The sequence below is a fragment of the Prionailurus viverrinus genome, chromosome A2, assembly GCF_022837055.1.
Source record: "Prionailurus viverrinus isolate Anna chromosome A2, UM_Priviv_1.0, whole genome shotgun sequence".
NCBI lineage: Eukaryota > Metazoa > Chordata > Mammalia > Carnivora > Felidae > Prionailurus > Prionailurus viverrinus.
Window position 1 is genome coordinate 30,385,260 of NC_062562.1, and position 14,877 is coordinate 30,400,136.

Here is a 14,877-nt window from a genome sequence, read left to right on the forward strand (position 1 = left end):
TTATCGAGTAATCACCTTGTGCCAGACATGGTGCTGGCTCTGGAAGTACAGAGAAAAGTATAAACTGATGCCTGAAAACTCTTCTTAAATAGGAGAGTACAGTGTTTTCCAAAATCTTTCCCATGGAGCCCTAGATATTTAATGTTTAATGAAGAAAAGAAGGAGGGAGGGAGAGAAAGGGTGAGGAATCATTTAAAAATTATGTGGTCAAATAAATTTAAGAAATACTTCTTAGCACTCTGCTTTTCTAATGCCCATTTCGAATCACCAAGAGAAATACAATGTTTCCCAAATACATTTGACCGCAGACACCTTTTCTCACTGAGCATCTCAGAGGATCTGTATATCATGGAACACATCCTTGTTATATTGATTTAGTGGACTTTCCCTAGCCTAAAACAAAAGTGCCTCAGCTTAGAGGCAATGAATCATGGGAAGTGGCATTTATACCAACATACCAAAGGGTTTTTAGAAGTAGAACTGATAAATGTTGCAAACACCTGTGCTCAAGTAGACACTCTCCACACTAATAAGAGAGTGCAAAGTTCAGAAATACTAAGCACAGGACCCCTAGTAATTTGGTGTAAAGAGCTACACGTGTGGGTAGAAATGAGGCTGAGTTGGGGGTATTTGACACTTGTAAGTTCTGGAGGAACTCCTTGGTTTATTAGGGAGAAAGGTGAAGCCACTGCACACTCATGGATCAGTATGTGGGATCTAGGATAGGAGATCAGAATGGCTGGTTCTAGGAGTGGAGATAAGAACTACCAATGGCTGGGATCTAGCAGAGGAGAGAAGAAATGTCAATGGCTGCACAAGAGAGGTAGCATGCATAGTAACATTAGTCGTGAAATTGTATGGTCTGCATTGCCTTCTATGATGATTTCGTACCAAAAAAAAAGTGGTAGGAACAGATGACTTCAAGGTCTGTCGCTTAAGATTTGAACATCATTAGGTCACCAAACGTTGAACACAAGTCCTTCTGTCTCTCAAACTGGAAGAGAGTGATCAAGAGACCTGTTTAGACAGGAAAACAGGGCCTGGTTGTTTGGGCTTCGGAGGGTGGAGAGCAGGGTCATGTTTAATTTCATGCAATCCTTGGCTAAGTGTACAATTTGAAAAGACACTTTAAGCAAACAATTTCCAGTATTAGGCTTAATTTTCTTCCCAAGACATATTACCCTGGCCCAATAAAAGGCAACTGAAGAAATTGGATAAAAATGTTTATTGCCACCTATGAGCACAGTGGCCCTCTTATTTGAGATGTTTTTACTTGGCTTTTGAAACAAAGATGACCAACCATTATTTTTTCAGTAGCAGAAACTTTTCTTCCAAACACTACCTTGCCCAAAAGCTCCATATATAAAATGGACAGGAGTCCCTGAGAAAGTTGAAGCAGGTTAAGAAAGGGGCTTGAGGGGCGCCGGGGTGGCGCAGTCGGTTAAGCATCCGACTTCAGCCAGGTCACAATCTCGCGGTCCGGGAGTTCGAGCCCCACGTCGGGCTCTGGGCTGATGGCTCAGAGCCTGGAGCCTGTTTCCGAATCTGTGTCTCCCTCTCTCTCTGCCCCTTGCCCATTCATGCTCTGTCTCTCTCTGTCCCCAAAATAAATAAACATTGAAAAAAAAATTTTTTTTTTAAAAAAAAGAAAGGGACTTGAACCATCCAGCTGGTCCTCCTTAGCCTTCTCTCTGCCACACACACAGCCCATCCCCTGCTGCAGAATCTCTAGTATCTCCTTAGAGCCCTAGTCCCCTACAGGCATTATAAAAACCCACTGTTCTAGAAGAAAGCAAGAAAGCTTTTCCCACTCTGTTTACCACATCTGTACAACATTTAGTGTCGACCAGTTAGGAATGGAGATTAGCCTACCCATCCCACAGAATGTCTTGCACTTTTGTCCCATCTGTGTCCATCTAGGAGATACACGTACCATTCCAGAGAGACCCTGTTTTACTAGAGTTGCAAGTTCATTCATACATTTAGATGCTATAAAATGTTATGCCATGATCTTCTCAGGGAAGATGTCAATAGTGAGTGAACACATCTAGAAGTTATACAGATTATTTTGACGTCATTTGTTTCAGAAGAAATTGGGTTAGTAAGGTGCTAATGATATAAATCATTAAAAGAGTTATTTTCTCCTAAAACTTTACAAGCCAATGCCAATGATTTGACCATAATCTTAGAAATAAAATAAGAGATTCAGCAGCTTCTAACTCTTCAGTTTATTGCAAACACAAGGAAGACAATGAACTCTAAGGCCAAGTCTGTAAATGACAGAGCAAAAAAAGCTACTTCACTTACTTATCAGATTATCAGATGTGGGATGAAGTCAATTTAGAAAATGCTAGATAGGGGCACCTGGGTGGCTCAGTCAGTTAAGCGTCCGACTCTTGGTTTTGGCTCAGGTCATGATCTCACAGTTTGTGAGATCAAGCACAGCATTGGGCTCTGCACTGACAGCATGGAGCCTGCTTGGGATTCTCTCTCTCTCTCTCTCTCTCTCTCTCTCTCTCTCTCTCTCTCAAAAAAAAAATGCTAGATAATTTACAAAATATTCACGTGCTGCTTCTGTTAAATATGCCAAAGTATGTGACTCCTTTATACCACCACATGTACATATTTTTGATTCACATCAGAAGGAATTTACATTCAGCAGTATATCCTTTTACTATCATCCAGCCTTCCTTTTGATTCATGATTAAAATGAGCAAGTAATAGCTATTTTCTCATCTACTATATGTGCTAGTTTGGTAAAACAACAACAACAACAATTTATTTGCTAATTTGGGAGGGGGGTCTGGATTTAAAATTTCTTGTACTTTCTTTATACACAGAAGTGTGAAGTAGAGGTTTTTTATTAGAAGGAATTTAATATATTTGCAGAAAGTGTAGTCAAAGAATGCTAATCAACACTCTGCATGGATACCTGATTCATGTCAAATGAAAGATAAAGGAGGTTAGAAGAGAGACTTTGGGGGCTATGGGAGAAAAGGTTTTCATGGCAAAGATGAGTTCTGATGGGTCTGAGTGATGAATGAATAAATATGCAAATACGTATCTCAAGCCCATAATGCACCAAACACTGCTGGCCACCTTCATGTATATCCTGTAATCATTACACCAAACCGGTGAGGTAAGTTACCATGACATTGCTTGAGAAGACTGAATGGAGAGAAATTTGGTCAGCATCACACAGAAAATCAATTGCAAATTTTTGGATTTCATATGATCTTCTAATGTGAATAAAAACTGAAGATAACAATGTTCAGACTGTTTGAAGCATGGTGAGTAGAGCAAAAAATATGACAGAGAAAAGTGATAGAGATGGAAAGGTAGTTTTGGGCAAGATTTTAGAACACGTTGAATTTCTAAGGAATTGAATTAGGGAGAAGGAGTTAACGATGATAAAAAGAGAATAATAAGGGAAATGATTTTGAAGCAGAGAATATAGATTTGAATTTGAACATGCATTTGGAGGTGTTTTCTATCCAGGAGTCTTGTGCTAAAAGCCCCATGTAAGGAGAGAGAGGTGAAGCCTGATTGGGGTTCTAAAGAGTCATCTTCATGCAGTGAAACGAAAGTCCTGGGAGAAGGGAGGTCACCAAGAGAGATGTAGGACCAGGAGCACAGGGCTCAGGCGTGGAGGATGCCCACGCTTATAACAAATGAAGGAGGGGCGCCTGGGTGGCTCAGTCAGTTGAGTGTCCAACTCCAGCTCAGGTCATGATCTCACAGTCTGTGGGTTCGAGCCCCGCATCGGGCTCTGTACTGACCTCTCAGAGCCTGGAGCCTGCTTCCAATCCTGTGTCTCCCTCTCTCTCTGCCCCTCCCCCACTCTCTCTTTGTCTCGCTCTGTCTCTCAAAAATAAATAAATGTAAAAAAATTTTTTTAAAAATGAAGACGGAGACAAATGAATGAGGAAATCCAAAAGAGCCAAGTGCAGACGAAGTGGGACAAAGTGTGTGCTTCACAGAAGGTAAGAAAATGTCATGCGTGCTACCAGTCAGTACAAGTAGGACCACTGAGTACTTCAGAAAGTAAAGGAGTGAAAACTATGAAAAGGCCAGTGGATATAACTAATGGTGGTGATTAAGGACTTTTCAGTAGAAAAGAAAAGCATACAAGGCTGTTGGAGAATGGGAAATAGAATTTGATGTTTTCCCTCAGACAAGGAAAGTGCAAAATTCTAAGGATTCTAACCATCTTACGTTAAGCCTGCATGAGATGATGTTTGTGGAGAAAGAGAGCAAGTGGGTTAGTCACCTTCTCATAGAGAACTAATTACTGAAAGTAATTAGTTCATTTGATGACATGGTGATAAACTTCCCACTTTGCCTAGACAATAATAAGGTTTCCAGTGTATTGGAATCATTTGAGAACAACTGAATATAAAGAATAAAAGATTTATGATGACAAAGCAATTATTATATCACTTACATGTATTGAGATCCCCCAGCAAAATTTAAAATATTAAGTTTGCTGTCAATTTCAAGTTTTCTTGTAGATTGGAAGGAACTGATCATTGCTTTAGGTAGTTAACACGATTACCCTTGATTAATTTACCCTAAAGAAATAACAAGAGATATAGAGAAGGAAGTAGATACAAAGGTATTTATTGTTGAATTATTTTAAGTTCTTCAAAACTAGAAATAACTTATGTCTAAAGATAGGGAATCAGTTAAATAAATTGTGGGACATTCATAAAACGAAAGACATTAAAAGTCATTTTCTCTGGGAATGCAAGCTGGTGCAGCCACTCTGAAAAACAGCATGGAGGTTCCTCAAAAAATTCAAAATAGAACTACCCTACGACCCAGCAATTGCACTACTAGGTATTTAGTACAGGGGGTACAGGTGTGCTGTTTCAAAGGGACATATGCACCCCCATGTTTATGGCAGTACTATCAACAATAGCCAAAGTATGGAAAGAGCCCAATGTCCATCGATGGATAAATGGATAAATAAGATGTGGTATATATATACAATGGAGTATTACTCAACAATCAGAAAGAATGAGATCTTGCCATTTGCAACTACGTGGATGGAACTGGAGGGTATTATGCTAAGCGAAATTAGTCAGTCAGAGAAAGACAAATATCATATGACTTCACTCATATGAGGACTTAAAGAGAGAAAACAGATGAACATAAGGGGAGGGAAGTGAAAATAATATAAAAACAGGGAGGGGGACAAAACATAAGAGACTCTTAAATATGCAGAACAAACAGAGGGTTCTGGAGGGGTTGTGGGAGCGGGGATGGGCTAAATGGGTAAGGGGCATTAAGGAATCTACTCCTGAAATCATTGTTGCAGTATATGCTAACTAATTTGGATGTAAATTTTTTTAAAAATTAAATTTTAAAAAAAAGTCATTTTCTCAAGTAACATGTTAAACATAGGTGAAATCCTCTAGCATTGTATAAAGTGACTAACCGGGATATAAAACTATACATATGTAATGGTTCTAATTTAGTTTTATTTTTTACTAGCTGGCTGTGGCAGATACTGCCCTGCCCATATCTCCCAGTCCCTCGCCATTCATCCCTATACCTTTCATTGCAAGCTTTTATGACTGTTAGAAGTCTTTCTGGGGGCACAGAAACTTGTTTGGTCAGTATGCAGGACAGGCGAAAAATTCTGGGGAGTTGCTCTCTCCTGGAGCAGCCTTCATCCAATAATACATGTGAGTTGGAGGATAAATATCCCCATTACCTCACCTCTAAAGGGATACAACTCTAAGGCACGTTCCATACCATTTCTCAGAGGCACCCAGCAGGATAGCTCTGCCCATCATGGAAACCTGGTCAGTAACACACCTTTTATTCCTTCTTTCCCTTCTTTCCCTTTCCTGTCTCAATTCGCCACTGCCTTATTGGTGTTTCCAGGGATGAAGCCTCCAGAAACAACTTGCACTCATATCTTGATCTCAGGTCTGCTTTGGGGCAATCCAGCCTAAGACACTAGTATTGCTGAATTGTGAACATTAAGGAACATGGATGGATAGATGGATGGATGGATGCATGGATAAAGATAGATCCCTATTTCCTGTCACTCTAAATTCATCTTGTATAATGTTGATCGTGTGAAAACCAGCTTGGTTAGAAATCAGTACCTTTAGTTCAGAACATCTTCCCTTACGGTTTGTAGTTCAGATTTCATATATGAAGCCACAGTTGTTTTTCTCTGTTCATGGTATCTTAGCATACATGGTAGGTCTCTTCCAATTGGAAGTCATACTAGCATGGACTTTGACCTCAGTTTCTGAAAAATAAATGATAGCTTAGATTTTGGAAATGATCCATGACACCTCCAAAATAAATTTTGTATGAGACATAGTCTATACTTTGTCAGTCCTCCCCAAATATGTTCTCTACATGTGGTGATTCACCGCACATCTTTTCTCATGGGATACCCAAAAAACAAAAACTAAATCATATTTAGGGAGATCATGTCATGATCATTGCATCAAAACATTAATTTGTTTCTTGGTGGTGAGATTATGAATGAATCAGATGCTGTTTTTATACTTGCCACACTTTGCCATGTGATTCTTCTTCTACAATATGATTTTATGACTTTTAATGCTGTTAATCTACTGAAACAACATAGTGTAGCTTGAGCTATAAAGACGGACCGCCTAAGTTCAAATCCTGACTCTGATACTTACTGGCTATGTTTTGTTGAGAAAATTGCTTAGCATGTTTGTTTGTTATCTGTAAAACAAAGACAGTGTTACCCATTTCACAGTAAGTAGTTTGTATTAAGTGGGAAATGCTTAAAATAAGGCCTGGAATTCAGTAATTTCTCTTCTGGTATATTATTTTTACTTTCAAGAAAGGAATTAAAAATAGCTAAAAAAGATCGTTATTCTAGTTAATTAGCAACATTACCCCCAAGACAACAAAACAACCCCCTTATTATATTTTACCCAGAATGGTAGCTTCCCTAACCCTCTCTCTCCCATATGCAAACATTAAAAAGTATGTACATATTTAACTGTTTCATATTTATTAACTTGTTTTTACTCTTGTCTTTAATCCTATGTGAGTTGTTCTTGAAGGTATCATCAGATCTGTATTTTTTTTTTCTCATTAAACTAATGGGAAAATGAAGCCCTCCCAAAGTGACAGAAAGGACAGTGCTCAGTGACGCTAACACAGCCCTTCCAAGGTTGTGTGGCCTGAATGGGATGGGAGAATGAGATTCTGAGTCTGATCCTCATCATTCTTGAAAGGGAATTTGAAGAGGGGTCTTTGTATTGAGGGAAAGGCGAGCTGGGGTGCTCAGCTGGGCACTGGCTGCATAAGCCCTGTTCCCCATTTATAAATGTAGCCACTTGCTCTGATTCTGCTATTCCTGCTTGGAACATGGGGACAGGTGGAGGTTGATGCCAGGAAATCTGTGGAGTTTGGGCCATTACCTAGTAAAACTAGCTCTGTTGGGGGAAAAGCATTTTCTAAAATCCATACCCTAGAGCAGTGGTGATAAACTGTTCTTTTTACCAGAAGGGCCAATTCGGGGAAAATAAAAATGTTAAGGGCTGTAATGTTTTATTCCTTGTGTTCAGGAAATGCTGCACTTGCAATTACATTTAAGCATTTGTTTATTGTTTCTCATTATCAAAGGGTTTCACTCTTTTTGGCTAACATTTCAGAAAAACTTTATAACTACAGTATCTCATCATAATGTTGTGCATTAAAATAAATTTTGTGTGTGATGAGACCTGGTAGTTCTATGGGGCAGGGAGAGCTGGGGAGATTCGAGGGTGGTGTAGCCTAAGGGTTAGTAGTGTATCTCTAGCCAAACATCTGGCTTCGAATCTAAGCTGTGCCACCCAGCAAATGGGCAAGTTATAACCCCTCTGGGCTTAGGTTTCCTCATTGTAAGAAGGAAATAGTACTGGGGCACCTGGGTGGTGCAGTCGGTTAAGCATCCGACTCTTGATCTCAGCTCAGGTCATGGTCTCACAGTTCGTGAGTTTGAGTCCCACATTGGGCTCTGCACTGATGTTGAAGAGCCTGCTTGGGGTTCTGTCTCTACTTCTCTCTGACTGTCCCCCACTTGTTCTCTCTCTCTCTCTCTCTCTCTCTCTCTCTCTCTCTCAAAATAAATAAACTTAAAAAAAAATTTTTTTTAAAAAAGAAGGAAATAGTACTTTCCTCTTAGAATGGTTGTGACCATTCAGTTAAGTCATACAAGCTACTTGTGCAACACAGAATCTGGCACACATGAAGATCTCACTGAATTATAGTGTCCTTGTTGTGGATATGATTCATAGTTTTATTAATAGAATGTAGTACAAGGACCTGGCACCAGAGTATAGCTGTAGACCAAGGACTGGGACGGCCATATTTGGAGATTTCTGCAACAACACAAGAGCTGTCCTTTGTAGGGACTGTCTGCAGAGAGCACAAAAAATGGTGCAGTGGTTGCTGGCATGGAATAGGCCAAATGGAAAAATTAGCGAATGACAAATTACTCCACCCCCACCCCACAATTCACCTCCCAGCCTGTGTAGATTGGAGCACTTGTGTTGCAACACTTCCCCACAGGTGAGTGGTGATGAGGACTTAGAAGGATGCCTTAGTTTGGGTTCTCCCAGAAGCATGCTGAGACAAAGATCTGTAGTTGTCTTGGCAGGTGATCCCTGGAAGCACCAGTGAAGTGTGGAGAAGGGGAAGAAAAACAATAATGAGTAGATTTATGGGTAGGGTACCATCATGGGCAATTGAGGCAACTGAGACTTCCAGGTAAACACAGCTAACATCCTTCACAGTAATTCTGTCAGGCAAGTGAGGAGGTTGAGGTAATTATCTACCAACTCCTGTTGGCCATTGGTCAAAACTACTCCTGCAACTTCTGTTAATTCCCTGGCGCTTCTTGTGGACCAAGCATGCCCTGGCAGCCCAACTGAGCCTTCAAGCAGAGATCTCAGATGACTATATTAGAAGACCATCACCTATAGAAACCCACAGAGATGTGGATGGGTGACCCAGGGCTTCTAATAATAAAATTCTTTAATCATCTTTCCTATACCTGTGAATGACCCCATGTTGTATCATTTAGTCATTCTCTCAATAAATACTTATTAAGCACCTACAGTGTGCAAGGCTGTGAACTATGTGGGCACATGGTATGTATTAGTGAAGTGGACATAGCCGCCTCCCCCATAAAATTTACAATTACATGGGGATGGGAGGAAGACATTAAAGATGTAGACAAAGAATACACACACAGAAAGAGTAGTGTTAATTTGCAGGAAGAACGTGAACATTGTATGGAGAAGTAAAATAAGTGTTGGTGGGATGGAGAGAGTTACAGACCCCTATATATAGAATGATCCAGAAGGGCCTCCCTGAGGAGATGGCATTTCAGCCAGTAAAAAGAGAAGAGGAAAGAATGTTCTAAGCAAAGGGAACAGCATGGGCAGGGCTGACAGGAAATTCAGGAGATAAAGGGGATAGAAGGAGGAGCCATGCTGTGTTAGATTAACAGGTTGGGGAAAACCTCCCTGAGAAGTGACATTGGAGTGCAGCCCTGCAAGAATTGAGAGAGGGAGAGATCGCGAGAGAGCTTGCCTCAAAGACCTGAGGGGTATATTCCTGGTAAGGGGAAGAGCAAGTGTAGAGGCCTGATGTCCCAGCGTGAAGAGACTGAAAATCAACCAGAAGACCAGCCTTGCTGGGTTGGAATAAGGAGGAGGGAGGGAGGCAGGAGATGAACTTGAAGAAGCGGACAGAAGCTGGATCACATAAGGTCTTGTGGGATCATATGAAGAATTTGGATTTTATACAGAGTGAGATGTAAGTGTAGGTTTTGAGCAATAGAGCCATGCAGCTTTGTTTTTTAAAAGATCTTGCTTGTGGCTATAAAAATAGATAGTCTTAAGGGGGCAAGGGGCAGTGGTGAAACCAGGGAGGCCAGTTAGGAGACAGCTGCAGTCATCCAGGTGGTGGAGGCATGGACAGGGGCAGAGGCAGTGGAGAGGGTGCTATGTGTATGTAGCATCTCATATTTGCATGGCCATCCATGCCTTGCTTCCTATGGGAATATGCATCCAGAACCCAGCCCTGTGTCTCGTTTTTTCCCTGCTTTCTCCATCGCTTTTGCCAGTAATGTTGGATAGCATTTGGTCAGTATGGAGGCCAACTTCAGTCTTTTAAGTTTCTTGTCCTGACATTGGCTTAGGGGCACCTTTTGGGGCCATGAGTTTTCCAACACTGCATGAGAAAGTCAACCAGAACTGCCAACCACACACACATAGGCAGCTGGCTGCCTTAAGTGGAACCTTCCACAATCCCACTGAGACATGTTTACACCCACATTTATGAGAGCCATAGGAGACTTATGAAGTGGACAGCAGTTCTACTTCATGAAATACCATTGTAAACGAGTCATGGCCTATATCAGTCAAGATCCAGTCAGGAGAAGAGAGCTCATCCCCAGTGGCTCAATTTTTAAAAGTTAATGGGGCGCCTGGGTGGTGCAGTCGGTTAAGCGTCCGACTTCAGCCAGGTCACGATCTCACGGTCCGTGAGTTCGAGCCCCGCGTCGGGCTCTGGGCTGATGGCTCAGAGCCTGGAGCCTGTTTCCGATTCTGTGTCTCCCTCTCTCTCTGCCCCTCCCCCGTTCATGCTCTGTCTCTCTCTGTCCCAAAAATAAATAAACATTGAAAAAAAAAATTTTTTTTAAAGTTAAGGTAGGGAACTAGGTAGATGAGGACCAAGAAGGAATCCAGAGGTTAGCAACTGTGGGATGCCACCACCGCCTCTAAGGCTAGAGCAGGGGATGGCAAGGTAAGGCTCTCGAGTCAAATTCAGCCAGTGCACTGCCTGTTTTCACATGGTATATGAGCTGAGAATGGATTTTATATTTTTTAGTAATTCCAAAGCAGCAAGAGCAAGAGCGGGGGAGACTCCTTGGTTTCTCCTTTTCTGCCTTGCTCCAGGTTCTGAACGAGAGCCTGCCATTGGCTGCACCTAACTGGAAGCCAGTTGATAAGCAAATCAAGCCCCTGGGAAGGAGCAGGGCAGAGAACTGAAAACAGGCAATGACCAGCCTAGAGTTCCTCTTTGAAACTTTCCTCATCTACGAAAATGAGAAAACTGAATTAAAGCCTTTTTTAAAGAGAGAATTAGACCCCTAATTCTACGAAAGTAGAAGTATATTGACTGCATTTTTTAGGGGAACAGTTGTACTCGGACTTGGCCAAAAACCCTGATGATGCCCCTGCCACTGCTGCTTCAGAGGGAGCAGAAGGAAAGGTGAAGATTCAACAGAATTACTTATACAGGTCTCTTTCTTTCAACCTCATAGGGCTTGCTCTGATATTTGTCCTATTTAGGTAAAATCTGAACAGACTTTTAAAGACCAGGACTGGGGCACGTATTGAGAATGATTGTAGGTTATGTAATCAAGGCTGTTGTTTCTGTTGAGCTCCCAGAGGGAGTTGACAAGCAGCGGAGATGAAATGAGTGTATGCTGAATGAGTCTTTTATGTAGTTCTTGGTCTCACTGTGTGTAATTTTACAGAGCAGGCATGGGGGAGTGTGGTGGGCAGAACCTCATTACCTGGGAGAAGCCCTATGCCCCAGAAGGATGTTAACATGGCTTTTTTCAAAGTTACAAAAATAAGTTCTGGTTCTTTCTTTTATCTGTTTTCCTTCCTAGAAGTAGAGACACAGAGACTGAGACTGAGGTGCTTAGAAAAGAACAAAGGAATTTGGCTATAGTAATAGCTAAGAATGTCAGAAGGAAACATCCCACTCATATCTGTATGTGTGTCCTGTCCTTTGAAAATGTTCCGTCTGTTCCATGGCCCCATCAACCTCTGTCTCTGCTTTCTTCTTTCCTGGAAACAGAGAAATGTGAGAACATTCTTTGCATCCCCTGGAGCTATCAAGCTGGTGGCCAGAAGTCACATAATATACTTTACCAGGTCAAGCTGGTGTCAGTTGAGTGGTGGTGACCAGTGTTCCCTCTCCTTTCCCAGCCCCATCCATCCTTAAAAGAATGGCATTTTGTAAGCCAGGAGATGAATTGAATTGTCTGGGGGCCACAAGGTCAAACAAAAAGGAGCCACTTGCTCCAGCTGCCTGCTTGCAGGATGCTCTACAGTCGGAACAGGAAAGTAAAAGCCTCAGGGCCGAGGGTGTGAAGAAGTAACAACTGTAAGGCTGGGAGTCCCATTCCAGATACCCCTTCCAGGGTCCAGCTGTGGGAAAGCAGAGGCCTGGACATGACTCAGGATGTTAGAATGTCTCTTGATGTAGGTTCAGGGACCCCTTACCTGTGTCTGTATCATGTAGAAAGTTTGGGAGAAAGAAAAAGAAAGAAAGAAAGAAAGAAAGAAAGAAAGAAAGAAAGAAAGAAGAGGGAGGGAGGAAGGAAGGGAGAAAGAGAAAGAGGGAGGGAGGGAGGAAAGAAGGGAGAGAAAAAGAAAGAAAGAAGAAAAGAAAGGGAGGGAGGGAGGGAGAAAGAGAAAGAAAAAGAGGAAGAGAGGGAGGGAGGGAGGAAGGAAGGGAGAAAAGAAAGAAAGAAAGAAAGAAAGAAAGAAAGAAAGAAAGAAAGAAAGAGAAAAGAGAGGGACAGAGGGAGGAAGGAAGGGGGAAAGAAAGAAAGAAAGAAAGAAAGAAAGAAAGAAAGAAAGAAAGAAAAAGAGGGAGGGGGGAAGGAAGGGAGAAAGAAAGAGAGGGAGGGAGGGAGGAAGGAAGGAAGGAAGGAAGGAAGGAAGGAAGGAAGGAAGAGAGAAAGAAAAAGAAAGAAAGAAAGAAAGAGAGGTAGGTTGGTGAAAATGGAGATTCTGAGATCCCACCACAGACCTACCTACTCAGCATTCCTGCCAGGTGAGCCCAGGATTGACATTTACTAAGTTCCCATGTGATTTTTAGACACACAGAAGTTGGAGAATTGGTGACCTAGGGAGAGATAGGTAGAGCTTCAGTTTGCAGTTGCCTAATATTTTGTGTTTTAACATTGATAGATTTTTTTCCTAAAAATATTTGAGGTTACACTTTGGTTTAAGCAGACACTTGCCTTATTTATTATACTTAGTATGATGAAATAGAAAAGGAAAGTTAGCATAAATAAGCAAATGGATGTTTCTATTTTCTGTTACTTCCAAATTTTCTGTTGTGGCATATATTACTCATAGAATAAAGAACAATAAATGACAAAAAAGCAAATGTGGCAATATAAATTGGGTAGTAATGGGTGAACTGTAGCAATTTCACTACCACCCCATTATGTGCCTTTGAGCATGTTGCTCCCAGACCCTACCCCCTGGCAAAAACAGACTCAGGTGCTGGTTGCCTTTCCCCACTACACCAAGTGGAAATGAAGGTAGAAATCAGAACGTAGGATGGATATGTTAATTCTTCCATCTTATTTTTTTAAATTTTTTTAAATATTTATTTATATTTGAGACAAGAGGACAGAGTGTGAGTGTGGAAGGGGCAGAGAGAGAGAGAGGGAGACACAGAATCCGAAGCAGGTGTCAGGCTCCAACCTGTCAGCACAGAGCCCTTACGTGGGGCTCGAACTCAAACATCGTGAGATCGTGACCTGAGCCGAAGTCGGGTGGCCAACCGACTGAGCCACCCAGGCACCCAATTCTTTCATCTTCTGTGTGTGTGCGTGCATGCATGCGTAATTATTGGTATGGTCATTATCCTCTTGATTGTCCAACAACACAGTAACAAGGGCTGAGCCAGAGTATTTTTATTCCCGTTTTTACAGAGACTTAAAGTTTTTCAAGATCACACAGCTAGTAAATGTGAAACCTGGAAACCTGTCTAAATCTTTTGATGCCCATGACTGTTTCAACAAAGTTGCTTACAGGCACCCCAAACCCTCTTCTAACAGGGATGATGATGCCTATGGTCATAGGCATCATCAGCATCAGCATTGTTATGGTCAAATAAAAGGTGATTTTACCATAGAAGAACTGTGCAAAGCATATCATATATGTTATACTCTAGCATCCCTGAGAGATAACATCCCTATGAGACAGCAACTCTAAACTTCATGTGACAGGTGCACAAATGGGCTCATTGAGGTTGAATGACCTGCCCGAGGTCACACAGCTGATCAGTGGCAAGGCTAGAATTTGAATATCTAAGCTTGATGTACCTCAAGGAGTCTTCACCACTGCCCTGTAAGCAACCACACTGATGTCCTTAGGTTGGCAAACCCCCACGATCACAGTGACTCCTTCCTTCCTTCCCTCCCATATCTATAGCCTCTTCCCCATGGACAGGCAATCTGGGCAGGCAAGAAGGATTTAGGGAATGGTTCTCAGAGAGATTGTATTCCTTGGGACTCAGAATTACTGGCATTCGCTTTCCAGTTAATTTCCCAAGTCCAGGAATAAACTGTGAAGGAAACACAGTTCCAGGCTGGAGCTGTAATGATCACCCCTTTCCATTTTTGCAGCTGGCTGGAATCTGAAATAAATGAGCTGTTGCCAATGCAGTTGGTAGAACTTTTCACTTTTTATTTTGAAAGATTCCGTTCCATAGTAGCAGCTGCCACTTGGAGGGTAGGTGTTAAGGAGTCAAATAAATGACATAGTTTCCTAAGAATAAAGTTATTCCAAAGGATGTACTGCTATGGCAGATCCTCATTTCCCTGGCAAAAAGGTAGATTTGGAAAGAAGCAGAAATCATTGAGCTGAGAGTTCCCACACACTAATCAGGGAGCTTGAACATCTTTGATTACAATGAAGGATTTGTAGTTGTAATGCTCCTTAAGGCTAGCACTGAGATATCAGAAATAAGTGCAAAGTGCAGAGAACCACTTGCAGAGTTGGGACCTCTGAGATGCAATTGATTAGCTCTTGGCATCTTTAGAAATTAGCTGAGAATTATGCT

General features: G+C 41.7%; 1 protein-coding gene across 1 annotated transcript in view; it reads left to right on the top strand.

The window, feature by feature from the left end:
- The window catches only part of SYNPR (synaptoporin), a 310,558-nt gene that overhangs the window by 192,165 nt on the left and 103,516 nt on the right, over positions 1-14,877 (top strand). The window lies entirely within an intron of this gene.